Source organism: Galeopterus variegatus, unplaced genomic scaffold (assembly GCF_000696425.1).
Source record: "Galeopterus variegatus unplaced genomic scaffold, G_variegatus-3.0.2 Scaffold4248, whole genome shotgun sequence".
NCBI lineage: Eukaryota > Metazoa > Chordata > Mammalia > Dermoptera > Cynocephalidae > Galeopterus > Galeopterus variegatus.
This window is the reverse complement of record NW_007730359.1, coordinates 153,781-168,404: the sequence shown is the minus strand read 5'-3', so window position 1 is coordinate 168,404 and position 14,624 is coordinate 153,781. Positions and strand designations below refer to the sequence as shown.

The window sequence follows — 14,624 nt, the reverse complement described above, 5'->3', positions numbered from 1 at the left end:
AATTAGGAGCTCAAATAAAGAGTTATTGCTTCATGTAGACTAGTTGTTCTCAGCTGGGGTGATATTGTGACCTGGGAACATTTGGCAACGTCTGGAACATTTCTGGCCATCACAGCTGTGCGAGTGCTACTGGCATCTGGTGGCTAGAGGCCAGAGATGTACAATACAGTCTGCACAACAAAGAATATTCTGACTCAAAATGTCAATAGTACCAAGGTTGAGAAACCCTGATCAAGACTATGCCCAATTTGGATTCCTCAAAAATAGGCACTGGGGACATCAAGTGTGGCATGTTTTTGATTTAATGGCCCAATTTTTCACACTTCTCTTTATGCAAGTCCTTTGGTTGTATACTCTTGCACTGTCTCTGGGCTTGACCATTAGTATTTTTTGGCCAAGGGACAATACTGCATTAATCAAACTTGAAAAAAGCAGAGGTTTGAAAAAATCATCTGCATATTTCTGTTTTTCCTTCTGAACTTCTTACATCACCATGAGAGCTTACCCAGTCTAGCTTGAGGAATCTAAGAGACATGTGGAAGACAGGGGAGCTGTCCCAGCCAAGATCATACTATACCAACCAGCCCCTGGACAACTCACCAGCTGAACAGAGAGTCCCATTCTTTCCTGGTTGAGGCCCAAAACCTGGTATTGTGGATCTGCCTACAATGAGAGTTCAGGCTTCTACAGACCTCTGCTGTTTTTATAACTGAGGGCTGGGTCTGGTCTTCAGACTCTTCTGCCCTTTGCCTGCAGGACATTGGAATTTATTTACATACTGTGAGGAACACTTTCTGGCCTTCACACTCAGCCTTTGATAGCCCTTCTGTATAATTTTCGCAAACCTAATAAATCAGAACCTCAGACACTGGGACTCTGAATTTTAGTTTTCACCAATCTCCAGGTGGTTAGTACACACGTCAAGGTTTAGAATAAATGTATGAGAGCTCAAAGGGGCCCAGTAGGAGATTAATGACAATGAAACTAAAGCTTCAGGTCTTCGTTGTTGAGATTCAAAGGCCCTCTAAAAGGCTACTGCAACATGTTCAAAAGGTCATGTATTAATAAAATCTGAAGAAGTATGATATTTTAACTACCATTGGTTAACATTGCTTTCTCTTACTATTTCAACTTCTCCTTGGACACAGCTCCCTTACATCAGGTGAACTTCAGATTCATTCTGACCATTGTGCATTCATAACTTCTGCTCTCATATGGTCTTCAAGTGGCATTTTGTAATCATAAACTTGTATTCTTTTTCTTATAGTCAGCTCCCAAAATTGTACAAACTTCATGCCCCTCAGAACCTAGATCTGCTTATAATGGGGACTATGGGGAGCTATTCAATTTAGCTTTATCATTTCACAAAGAAGAAAATAAAGCCCTGAAAGATTTATGTGCATTCTCGAGGCCACACTGTTCATAGGCGTGGAAGTCAACTCTGGAACTGAGATCTTTTTTATTTCGTTTTTTTTTTTTTTTATTTTAACTTCTTAAAATACATTGTAGTTGATTTTCATGTCCCTTTACCAGTCCTACTTAAGGGAATAATACACTGTTTCCCCAAAATATAAAGCTGCTATTTAAGTCATTTGTCTGAACTTTTAGGTGATGATATGGGCATCTTTCATTATTTTAATAGAATTTACTTTTAGAGTCTTTCATTATTTTGAGGTAACAAATTCTTACTACTAGACTATGAATAATTATTTTAGGAATAAATCTTATTAAATAAGTTTAAAGTAGTCTTTGTACTAATTCTGCCCCTCTCTGAGGCACTTTCTTCATTTAAAAAACTAGGATGTTAATATCTTCCTGACTATGTCTAAGAGTTATTTTGCATATTAAATGAGAAAATAAACATAACATGATCTATTCAACAAGAAATGTCCCACCAGTAATTAAAATGTTTTAAAATATTTAATGTAGTTTAGGGAGAAAATGTGTATAGAGTCAGATCTTTTTTAAGAAAACAAAGTTGTGACAAAGAAAATATATTTTGGAAATTAAGATGAAGCAGAAATATTTCCCAAGAGAAACTGAATTTTTTTGGTTACATGGTGAGGTTATCGGTGTGGCAAAATTCTGATTAAAGGGTAATTGCACACTTGCTTACATTCACAGGCTAGGGACACAGATTACTTTACAAAGAACACTTTCACTTTTACTATGGAATAACACACTTCTTGCTTGAAAATAAATGGGAAATTTTCTCATGGCTCTCAGCATAAAGGAAAGCTACTTCTCTTAAGCAATTACCACAATTTTATTTTATGAATATTGTGAGTTTTTAATCTCATTTTATCTTTCTTTTAATGTTGGCTACTTGGAAGCTCCAGGACAAAATTTGTAGCCAATTTCCAGAAATTTTACAGATCTTCGTGATGTGGGTCTCCTGCGGCATCTATACTGTACAAGTCAGAGCTATAGCTTTTCTTCAGTCTACAAGTCCTCTCATTAATCACATCTCATCATGCCAGACTTCTTTAATGCAAAAGTGTTAAATTTTCTCTCAGGGCCCATGGCATCATTGACTAATCCCACAATGACAGATATGTCCACCAAAATTTTTTTTCTTAAATGCCTCTTTACTCACAGATTTTAACATGTTCAGATTCAAAGTAAGGGGGATAGGAAGAGTTCCTGTTAATGCTTCTGGTTTATTTGTCATATAACTCTAAGTGGGTGTATAAACTATCCAGAGATTTCAGAAAGTAATTTCAGAGCTACGGTGGTCATTAACAGGACAATCACACTGAATTTTTGGACAGGAGGTGAAATGACTCCCACAAAGTACTACTGCCCCTTTAACAAGTAGATGAATCCATTGTGGAGAAAGTCAAGATGCTCCTGTTGGTGTAGAAAGGATCCAGTACACTCCATGATCTGCTGACATGGGTCAGACTACATCTTCCAATAATTCATTCCAGAATTCTTACAACAGACAGTCATGCTGTTTCCCCCTCTGGGAAACAGCACAGGGAGTCCAAGCACATGGTATCTGAATTTGTTTCAGTAAGCTGTGTCTTTTCAGCACTTGTAGGATAGAGCTGTCGGTCAAATACCTTCTTTACATATCAAGAAATAGACACGTAACAACCATGAGGATTATGGCAAACCAAACAGAACCACTTGATAGGAGTTGAATAAACACAAAATACATATTCTGGGAGCCCAAAAATGGCCAGAGAATCCCTCCATAAGACAAAGAAGATACAAAATGAAATATAATAGATCCCCACGTAACAAGATGGTTGACTCAAGTCCAAAAATGTGTTTCCAAAGCCATCTTTACTGTGATTGTAATAACCATGGCTGTGAAGACCAAAGTACCAAATGTGCAGTTTTCAAACATCTGGCCATTTGCAAGCAGATATATCTTTCCCTGACGGTGCCTGAACAATTGCATTCATTCTCCTATGATCTGAATCAGATTCCAAAATATGAAGTAGTCTATACCATTCCAGTTTTCCAAGTGTTTTAACTTCCATAGTTTCTTCAGAATTGCCAGTAAATCCAATACCAACAGCAGCTTCTACTAGAGCCTTTTCATCTGGTAAAGATGCATAGAACTCCAATCAGGAAGGTGCCAGGTTGGATCTCCAGGGACCATCACCAAAGACATCAGTCTGAACACTGCTAACCTGTACAGTGTGACAGAGACTTCTTTAAAGGAAAGATCGTGTGCTTTAATTGGTTCAGGTTCATTTTCAGGACTGGCCCTAAAACAGGAACTGGATGGAAGATGAGTTAAGTTGTTAAGATAAGAAACTACTGAGATGCATCCCCTTCTGAAGAGTCTGGTGTCGGTCTTTTGCGTAGAAGTCTACCTACCATTAATTTCTTCGTATTTCATGCCATTAATTGAACATTCCCAAACTGCATCTCATTTTCTGTCACTGTACCAGTTTTATCTGTAAACACATTACTCCACCTGTCCAAGCTCTTCATTCAAATCAGAAGTGTTGACTTGATCTTTTGATCTTATTCTTCATGACAGAGATCAAGATCCCAGCCAATAAAAAATGATTCAAGAAATTTCTGCATTTCAACTGTCAAATATAAGGAGATCGGAATGATGAAATTGTAAAATACCAAAAAATCAAGGAAGTCTGAAATAAATATTAGAATCTGACTATTATTTCTTTGATGTTCTATTTTTTGGTTACACCAAGGTTCATCCCATTTTTCTCAAATTTGCCATGGACATTTCTAAATAGTACTGATGATGGCTTCCAAAATAAGGATTATTAGATAAATTATAGAAATGAATTCATTTACTCTTCTACAATAGATCGGTTCTGTGACTTGCTCATGTAATTTAATGCCATCTTAGTTTCCATTTGGTTGTATATAGCAACACCAAAAATTTCTTTTGTGTTTTTTAATTTGACTCCATGAAGCAAGAGGCTCTCTGGCCCAGAGTTCTTACAATTTCTTCCATCTGTTGAGTTATTATTTTTTCCATGAATCTGTACAAGTCTGCTTCTGGTTGCTGGCATTCTGTCACAGCTACAAGCATATCCAAATTGTCAACTGTCTGTAATACTGCTGTTTCTGGAACTGCCACATGTCTTCAGGTTAGTTTCTCCATCCAAACTAGCAGTTGTAAAGTGACATGAACCGTCTGAGTTCTGAAGCCAATCTGAGGACAGAAACACCAAATCTGCTGGGAAAATTTCATCCTTGGCTACTCGGACAATGTCACCCACCCAAATGTTTTTTATCTAGTTTTTACAAGGCCACCACTTCAAAAAACATAAACAGTAGCTCCATTTACTTCATTATCTGCATTATGTCATAACCAATCTTCACGTCCCTGCTTTATGGCAGTTACTATTATTACAAAGAATAATGGAAGTCCACTGGTAATAGGATTGGGAGATGTATCAATCATAAGCTGAAACAGAAATATATGAAAATAAAAATTTGCCACTCCTCTGAATTGTTCAAATAAATTTGGGGGGACTAAATTTTACACAGTATACTTAGATGAAATGATCCGGTTATCTATAAATTTCCGAGGTGTGTAAAGGCCATGCTGAGGAAACCTTCCGGCTGTGTAAATAGTTCTTGTGTCACTTTGATGTGGTGGGTCAAAGCCCAGCTGCTGCCAGACCCAGCGACACAGGCCCCTGCCATCGCCCTCCCATCCCCGCGGCGCGGAGGCCAAGGGACTGCAGGTGGAGGCCAAAGAGCCACAGGAGAGAGCGGGCGAGCCCCTCCGCTGGAGCTCCGCTCGTCACCGCCACCGCCAACTCACTCCAGACCTCATGTCCCTAGACCTCACGTCCCCAGACCGCACGCCCCCACCCCACGCGGCTGAGCCTCCCACCGCGCTGCAGCCACCTCTGTTATTTCACGGAAGTTTTTTTTAAGCAATAGGTAAATTTCAAAACATGATAAATATTTAAGGTTTATTAACCCAGAAGCCAAATCACCTCCTCCTCAACAATCTGGAAGCACATTTATATACTTTCTATAGGTCCAAAAAGACAGTTGTTATTTCTGTATTTCAGCAGAAGTAAGTGTAGTCCAACAGGGCGGCCGACTTCAAACACGCTGCTGCATGACTGAGCTTTATTCTGCTAATCTAATTATATCAGGAAAATATTTTCCCTCTATCACATGTCTCTGCAGGAACAATAATATGACTCTACTGTCACCTTGAATTTCCTGTGACCTGAGACATTAGCTCTAACATAAGGTATTGTTCTAGATAGTATTCAGTCAGGATCTTTTAAAGCCATGAGTTAATTCAAGATTAACTTGAGTGACTGCTGCTGTTTCTTAACAGACATGTGCTTCCGTTTGCTTGTGTTGATCTCCTTCTGTTGGTCACAAGACGCTCAGAAAGTGTCCTTCAGCTTTGCCAATGTTCATCCTAACTCCCTCAGAGCCAATGATTTGTTCCAATCACACCTTGATTGAAATAATAGGCTGATAAATATGTTGGCATCAAAACAAGAAAGAGACATTCATCTTTTCACAAACTAAATTATTGTCAGAGAAGAAAAGGGTTTATTGAACCTTCCGTGTTAACTCAGAAATAGAATCCTCACTGGTGTTTCAGTGTACAATTGTTCAACAACAGATTGGGGGCTAAGATTAGCAAACCGGTAATTACAAATTATTACACTTGATTTTGTAGTTAGATTTTTTTAAAAGGCAGCAAAACTCTGAAAAAGCAAATGAAATTAAGTAGAGCAATTTAAAACTAAGACCAACTCTGGAAGTGTGGCTTTATTCCTGCACTACCTATGACTCTCAAAGGACTTTTAAAACACTAAGCATTTAAATAGGGTGTATTCAACAACTTGCACTATGTCTGACACACAATAACTGGTCAATAAATGTTGAATGAGTGAATACATGAATGAATAAATGAATGAGCTGAGGAATGACTAAACTCCATGACATAGAAATTATAAATATCCACATTTTTCAAATGAAAAACCTGAGGCACAATGAGGTAAAATAGCGTGTTCAGTATCACCCAGCTCGTAAATGTTGGTACAGGGCTTTGAAGTAGAATGACCTGACAATAAGTCCACTTGATTAATCTCTGTGGTGTGCTATATCATAAGGTTAGTTAACTCTACGGAGATTATTTAGATTTGGGAGGAAAGAAGAAATAGTGGTTAAGGACTGAGGCCTTGAAGTGGGCAGACATAGGGCCAAGTCGCACTCAGCTAATTAGTACCTGTGTGTAAAACAGATTATAATAGAACTCATTTCATCCTGCCCCATGGAATATGGTAAAGGTTTAATAAACAATATCTATTATCATTATTATATAATAACTTGTAAAAACTAGAGAGTGTAGGACCATCTAGCATAGGAAAAATTTATCTCAAAGCCTGAATTTATCAAAAATACAAGGCTGTGACTTTCAAGTAAACATCCACTCCAAATTAAAAATGCCTCCGTATAAGTTCCCCATAATCAAGAACTTTGTGTGTCATCATATTTTTGTTTAATTAAGTATCTCAACTTAATAATGGCAAAGACCCCATAATATTTTAAAACTCAATTGATCTCATTAGTTCTCACTGGCGTTGCTTCTCGGCCTTTTGGCTAAGATCAAGTGTAGTTCCTCACTGGTAAAAGGGAACTTCCTAAAAAATGTACATTTGAGGCTCTTTTAAATAATTTAAAATTTTAAAATAACACAGGCACAGAGAAAGAAAATATAGTTAAAACTGAGAAACCGAATGAACCGTTTGACTGTTCCCCATCTCCCACCACTAGATATTTTTCCTATTTCCAAAACTTAGATTAAAATCTTAATCCAATCACTCACTTTTCTCATCCTTCAAAAGTATTTAGGCAATTAGGCTGATGTTACATAAATGTGAGAATTAATATATAGAATGATATATATAGAGAAACTTCCAAGTACAAAACAGTAATATAATTTTATTATTTTAACTGGAAAAAGAATACACAAAACCCACAAGATATAAGCACAGTGGTGCAAATAGTCAATATGTATTTAAGATACTCTGTACTTTACTGCCATGGTATAGTCTGTGTGATATTAATAGCAATATCTATTTAATAGTGACTTATACTTTCAATTTTCATTTTTGTTCCCAAATTCTTTCTAGATCATGTTAAAGTTCAATTTAAAAACAATTTTTTTTGTTTCCCAGATAATGTAGTAAATTTTGAGATAAAATAAGAAATATGGCAATAATAACACATAACAAATACGATCCATTAAAATTTCTTAGAATAGAACAGCTGTGCTTTTTCTTTAAAAGAAATAAGAAATGGTGAACCAGAAGGCCCAGATCGTTTTACTGAGGAAATAGAGGATATTATGATTCATTGTTGTTTCCTTAGAAAACACCAAATAATTGAGTGGGTCAAACCTCCTCAGAAATGAAAAAAAAATGTGGAAAAGGACTGCCAAATTGGCAAGAATTACTTTTCTATGTTTGTTTAAAGAGCATTGACCCAGAAGTTATTTTATTTTCCAACCAACCTTTCTCTTAACGCGAATAGAATCCATTGTAACACATATAAGAGCTGGGCTTTCTTGTCCTTTCTAACCTTTACTTGCTATCTTTCAAAAGTTAACTGGCAAGAGTTATTTTGACCAGCACATTAAGCAGCCCTAAGAAGGATCCTCATACAAAGGTAGGTACTTAGAAATGTAAACTGAAAAATTTTTACTTTGAATACTAAATTTTTCTCAGACTTTCAAAGATAGCGTTTCTATGGGATTATATATAGACCATTCATTTTCACCAAAAGAATATGTGAATCGCAAAATTTGGTAAGTTGTAAAATGTATTAAATTTTGGAAAATTTTATGTGTTAGACTAGAGCTTCCATGTTGGACACTTGGGACCATTAGTCAATCCAAGTACACAACTGACTTTTCTTCCTGGTGTACCTTAAAGTTCATTAAGCTTTATAACGACAGAATACTCTCAGGTGTACTCTGAAAGAGAGAATTGTTCTACAGTATATTTTTATTGGTAGTTTTGCTGTTGTTTTTCAAACTTCTTATAAGAATGGTTCATAGGAAAAGTAATACATTAAGAAATAGCCATATGACTGAGTATCTGGTGAAATTTTGTCCCTAGGCTTCTTTCAAGACTTTCATTTTTCAACCAACACACTCAACCTATGAGCAGAGTTGACTGTCAGGAAACCAATTTTCTCAGTGGTGTGTGGAGCTGCTTTTCCAGAACTTGGGCTATCACATACTTGAAATATATTGTAAATTTTAAACCAATTGAGAGACACCTCCATTTTCTCTGCCATGGATTTTAATATACCATACATAGATTTTTGGAAACAGTTTGAAAATACTCTTTATGGACTAAAATAATCTAGTAGAATGTTGTTAAAACTAGGATGTACATATATGATTCTTTTCCCTTAGACTGTGTCTAGCAGGGGGATTTGTTTGTTTTCCTTATTTTTGAGGTGCCCCAAGAAATTAAATTTATAACATATGATCTAATTAAAATGTTAATATCTCAAACACAAGTCTACAGAAATCTATACAGTAATGTAACTGCTATTTTTAAAAATAGCAAAATGTTCAAATGCAAATAAGTAGTTAATTGTAAAAGCAAAACCCTTACCTATAAAAGCTTCTAGTGCTTTGAACACTTTATGAACAACTCTTTGGCATTATCTCTGGTGTTGGTTTATAAGTCAAAAATGGAAATGAGTTTCATCATTTTATAGTCAAATTTTATAAACCTACCAACATTGCTTCACAAAAATACTGAGTCCAAAATAATAGTAGGCAAATTCCTTTAAAATGGTACAGTCCTATACCTACATCATATACCAGTGTTGAGACAAATAGTACTTTTTAATTAAAAAAAAAAAACAGAAAGGAGTGATGAACAGTCATTGTGCTTACTTTCAAGGGCAACTATGAGGATGAAACCACTGTCTTTTATCTTGGGCCTTTGGGCTCTCATAGCATGTTTCTCGGTAAGTACATTAATCACTATCACACATTTTTGTATTTTTCTCATTAACTATTACTTCAGATTTATTTTTACATGAATGATGTTACCCTTTCTTATATATTAATAGCTATCAATCATTTATGAAACACTGTTCAAGTGCTTTAAATTAAATTTAAAATCTAACTTATTTAAATGGCCACACACAGCTGATGGCTACCATATTGAACAGCTCAGATTTATAATATCAGACTGCATTGTACAGATATATATATAAATGTGAGTCCCCATACTCTAGCAATTACACAAGTAGGTTAAACTCTTTAAAATGAGATAGTTAAAATAGAATAGTTGTTCTCAACGTGTAGTTCATGATCCTTTACATCAGAGTCACCTCACTCACTTATTAAAAATATAGTATTTTAGACCTCATCCCAGACTGAATAAGAGAGTTTGAGAGAGGAACCTGCGAAGATGCATTTTGCCAAAGATACGGGAGAATATTTGCATACTAAATTTTGAGAAACAACTAACATTTATATTAACACCTATCAGGTGTATAAAGGATGTAGCTTGAGCACCATTGAAGATAAATAAATAAAAACAAAAATTTTCTTAAAGCAGTAGAATGATATTCGATTTCAGAGTAGGGCTAGATTAATTCCAGTGTGACAAAAAGGAGATTAATTCTAAAGTCATTTCTAACTAAGAACTGTAAAATCTACTATATTAAGTGGAAAAACACGGTAACTTTTTTTTCTCAGAAGACTAGGACTTCCACAAAGCAAGCAACATAAAGTTACATCATTCTGAAACATAAAACACAAAATAATGCCTCTTTCATCTACTTTCAGAAACTTGAATAAAAGTAGGCCTTTCAAAGGTGACTGAGGGAGTATGACTTTGGCCATATTACTGAGTGCATCATATACATGACACAATTTTGGATAAGCCAATAAAACATATCAACATATTTGTAAGGTCATATTGTCTTCCTGACCCTATAATACTGATTTTCAATATTTTAATGTCTTCAGAATACAAGAAAAAACACTTTATTAATTTAAAGTATCAGGCTTTGATTAACTAAACAATGATTTATTTTTTACAAAATAAATTTGAAAAGGAGAGCTATCCAATAATATAAGCAGTTTAACATAAGCAGTTTAAATCGAAATAAGCCTTTCCCTACATTACATAACTACATGAGATTCATGATGATTAATAATTACTAAGTGTTGGAAATGGAAAGGGTAGAAAGTTCTTTACATTTGGGTGGGGTAAGTAGTAATATTCAGTCTGCCACTTTTTAAGTGTTTTCTCTGTTATAGATAATTTTCCAAATGTTTTACATGAATTATTATCTCATTTAATCTTCAAAGCAGCACTGACACTTAAGGGTCTATTAATAACATCATTAAAATGTAAATAAATTTAGAGTCAAAGTATTTATGTCTTTGCTGGATTGTTCCTAAACCAATTGTTGTAAGAGAGCAGCTCCTATTACATCCCTTTGAGAAGGTAGTTTTTCTTTCTAATATAGTATTGTCATCATTTTTACTGAGCTTATTACCTTTGGAGAAAGAGCTAATCACTGTGATTGGATTAAGAGATTAAGACAAAAACAAATATTTAAAATGAATATTTTTTGTTAAATAATATTTACATCAATATCAGGACATCCTTAGGGAGGCATGAGTACTTCCAGCTAATTCTATTGTTGTCTCAACAATGAAATGATGTAAAATATTTTTTGTTTCACTAAAGATTTGTTTTCTTGACAATTAAAAATCAAGTCCTGAAGTTTCATACACCCTGCCCAGCCTTTGTATTGGAGGCAATGGGCCAGACAAAAAAATAGGTGAAGGGACTGAAGACAACAAGAAGTGTCTGTAGTTGTGTGTCTTACACAAACTGTCTTCTCCAAGCAACTTCTTATTATCAGTAGACTAGGACTTGTTCTTTCCGACCCCAGAGCATTTGCACATTTTCTATTCACATGCCCCCTCCTTATTTTATATTCCTTAAGTCTCATTTCAAATGCCTTCTCAGTGAGAAAATCTTTAATTTTTCCTCTATTCAAAACTAATCACTCTAAATCCCTAATGTATTTGTTTATTGCACTGCCTTTCAGTTATTTTTATTTCCAAAAATTGCACTCTATGTAAATCACTGGACCAGGTGTTAACATAAATATTAGTATGAAACATTTATTGAGCACTATATCTGAGCCAAGCAATGCCCCAAGCACTTTATGGGTAATATTTTACAAGTAATTTGACAACTAACCCAGGACCTCTAAGTAACAAAGGCAGAACTCAAACCCTGGCATGAAACTCCATAGACTATCATTCTGCCTCCCTTTGGACCATGTTTGTACTGCCCGGTATTGCAGTTGCTCAGTCTATAAACTCACACAAGACTTGTTTTTGCTCCCTCCAGTTTCTACATTAGCATATTGCATAAAGCAGGTGCTCAATAAGGAGTTTCACAATTTATTAGTGCTCAAGGCATGGAACAACCCTGAAATCTTGAATAAGATGTAAAGAGACATTTGTCCATCCTGAAAGGGCATTTGCTTTCATTTGAAATGGATTTCAATGACCTACTCTACTGTAAGCAAAGGATATGATTTTTGTCCATGATAGCTTTTTTTCCCGTTCAATGCTATCCCTGCTTTCACTGAGAGCCTAGGTATTCAGAGGACAAGTGAGAAACTCTTCCTTTTCTTTGACATAGACTTTCAGGCTTTGTGATACAGACACATGTAACAGTTTTGCTGCATAACTAATTACTAATTAATACTTTAAAAAAATTATTATTTCACAGTTTCTTTGTACATAACTCTGAGCTTGCCTTTGTTGTATTCTCTGTTCAGAGTAAGGCAGAAAATGTGCTGCAAAGGCTCTGTTCCACTCTGCAGCTCAGGGTTCTCTTTTCACCTTGCGTGGCTGTTGGCATAATTCAGTCCCATGGTTATAGGACTGAAGTCCCTACTTTCTTGTGGGCTATGAGCCAGGGGCTATTCTCAGCTCCTACAACCCATCTATCCTTTACTTCCATGTGGTCCTCTCCACAACACAGCACCTTGATTGTTTGCTGCAGCTTCAAATTGTTCTGACTTCTTTTGTCTCTGACATTGTAGAACCTGTTTAAAAGGGCTCACCTGATAAGCTCAGACCAGCTTATGTCAGGAGAGGGTAGGAATCTTGGGGCTATCTTAGGATTCTGTATACCGTAAAAAGAATACACTATTATGCTTGACTTTGAAATATCCAATGTAATTATTTACTACTTTTTTCCCACAGCCTGGTGAGAGTCAAAGAGGCCCCAGGGGACCATATATACCTGGACCACTTCCTCCTGCTCCTCTACTACCTCCTCCTTTTGGCCCGGGACTTGTTCCACTACATCCTCCTTCATCCCGTGGTCCAGGAAGAATTCCACCACCCTTTCTTCCTTCCCCTTATGGCCCAGGTTATGCACAGCCACCTTTCCAACCAAGACCCCGTCTATCTGTAGCTCCATGGTTCCCTGTGCTTCCTCCAGTTTATGCTCCTGACACAATTCCTTCATCCCCAATACAAACAAATACAACAGGTGCCAGTGCCACCGGGACAGGTGCCACCACCACCACAACTGCTTCTATTACCCAAAATGTGATTTCCAATACTTCTTAGAACCTCCAGGATAAAATCATTTCCATTTTTGAATAAGAGTGAAATATTTCAAAAGTTCTGAGCTTCTGAGAGAAATAATCTTAGAGAGAAAATGTGAGACAACCCCCAATCATTATATACCAAGAAGTTTAAAATAAAGAGCTGAGCAACAATATGAAGCCTCCACTATTGTCATGAGAGCCATCAGTTTGTCTGCAATTATGTCACTCAAATGAAGATTAGTGTCACCAGAAACCAAAGAGGTAATTAGGGAAAAATGCAATGAGATAGCTGGACTTGCAGCTTAGGGTGATGAAGTAGAAAAGTAGGCAAGAAGATATCCTCTTAAATACTGCAACATGTCACACAATTACAAAGCACAAATAACATGTTAATAGTTATTAAATCTAAGTAATCTTAGCCAGACCCACAGCATGCCCCCTGAAAATTCCTAAGTGCTATCTAATCATTACTCACATATAGGCTTTAATGTAAACTGTTAAATTCTAGAGAAGAAACATCTTTCTAGCAAATCTATGTATGTAACTGATACAGGAGACACAAGTCTTGGAATTTGATATGGAAAATAATTTTGCAAGCTAAGGAAGAGACAGGAGATGGTTTCAGATTTCAACAAGAGGCTGATGGTTAGATTTCTAACTATTAGTTAAAGTTTTAATCAAAAGTATTACAATATGACTACTTAGAAAATGGCCTAATTTTGTGATGAGAGCTGTATATTTCTATTTTTAACTGTTGCCATATAAAATTGCATTTTTCCTTCAGGACACTTAACTTCCCACATTTCCATCAAACCAAACACTTATAAATTAACACTTCCCAAAGACATTTATAGTGAACCTAAATTTATATGTGCTTAATGCTCTCTTTCATTCCACAGATAACTTTTTGAGAATCTACCATGACACAGGAACTGTTCTGTTTCCTCTAGTAGCTGAGCAAACAGCAATAAAGAAGGCAATCAAGTTGCTGTCCTCATGAAACTCACATTCTAGTGAGTGAGACATAAAAAAAAGCACACACATAAATAAAATTTAAGACATGGGAAGGCTTTGAAAAATAATAAAGAAGGTGTAGGGAGATGCCAAATAGTGATGATTGCTTATTTACATAGGATATTCAGGGATAACATCTCTGATAAGTGATTTTTTAGGAAAGACCTGAAGAATGTTAAGAAACAAATTATCTAGACAGAGTATTCAAGGCAGAAGGGATCAAACACATAAAAATCTGAAGCAGCAATGGATTTTGTGTGCAGGAGGATCTGAAGAATGTTAATGTGGCTCACACTCAGTGAGAAAGAAGGAGAGTGAAAGGAGATAATATCAAGAAGGCAGAGACAGAACACATCATAAAGGACTTTGGATTCTGAACTTTATTCTACATGTTACCAAAAGATGTAGCAGGTTTAAATGAGGGGATCACATTACATGATTAATATTTTCAAAAGTTCATCACCATGGCTGCTCTAGGGATACCAGTCTGTTAGGAGAGCAAGAGTGGA

At 36.0% G+C, this 14,624-nt stretch overlaps 2 pseudogenes; both read right to left on the bottom strand.

Moving 5' to 3' along the window:
* Positions 1-2,807: 2,807 nt before the first annotated feature.
* LOC103602671 lies at positions 2,808-4,278 on the bottom strand (annotated as a pseudogene).
* Positions 4,278-13,016, bottom strand: LOC103602670 (annotated as a pseudogene).
* Between the last annotated feature and the right edge of the window lie 1,608 nt (positions 13,017-14,624).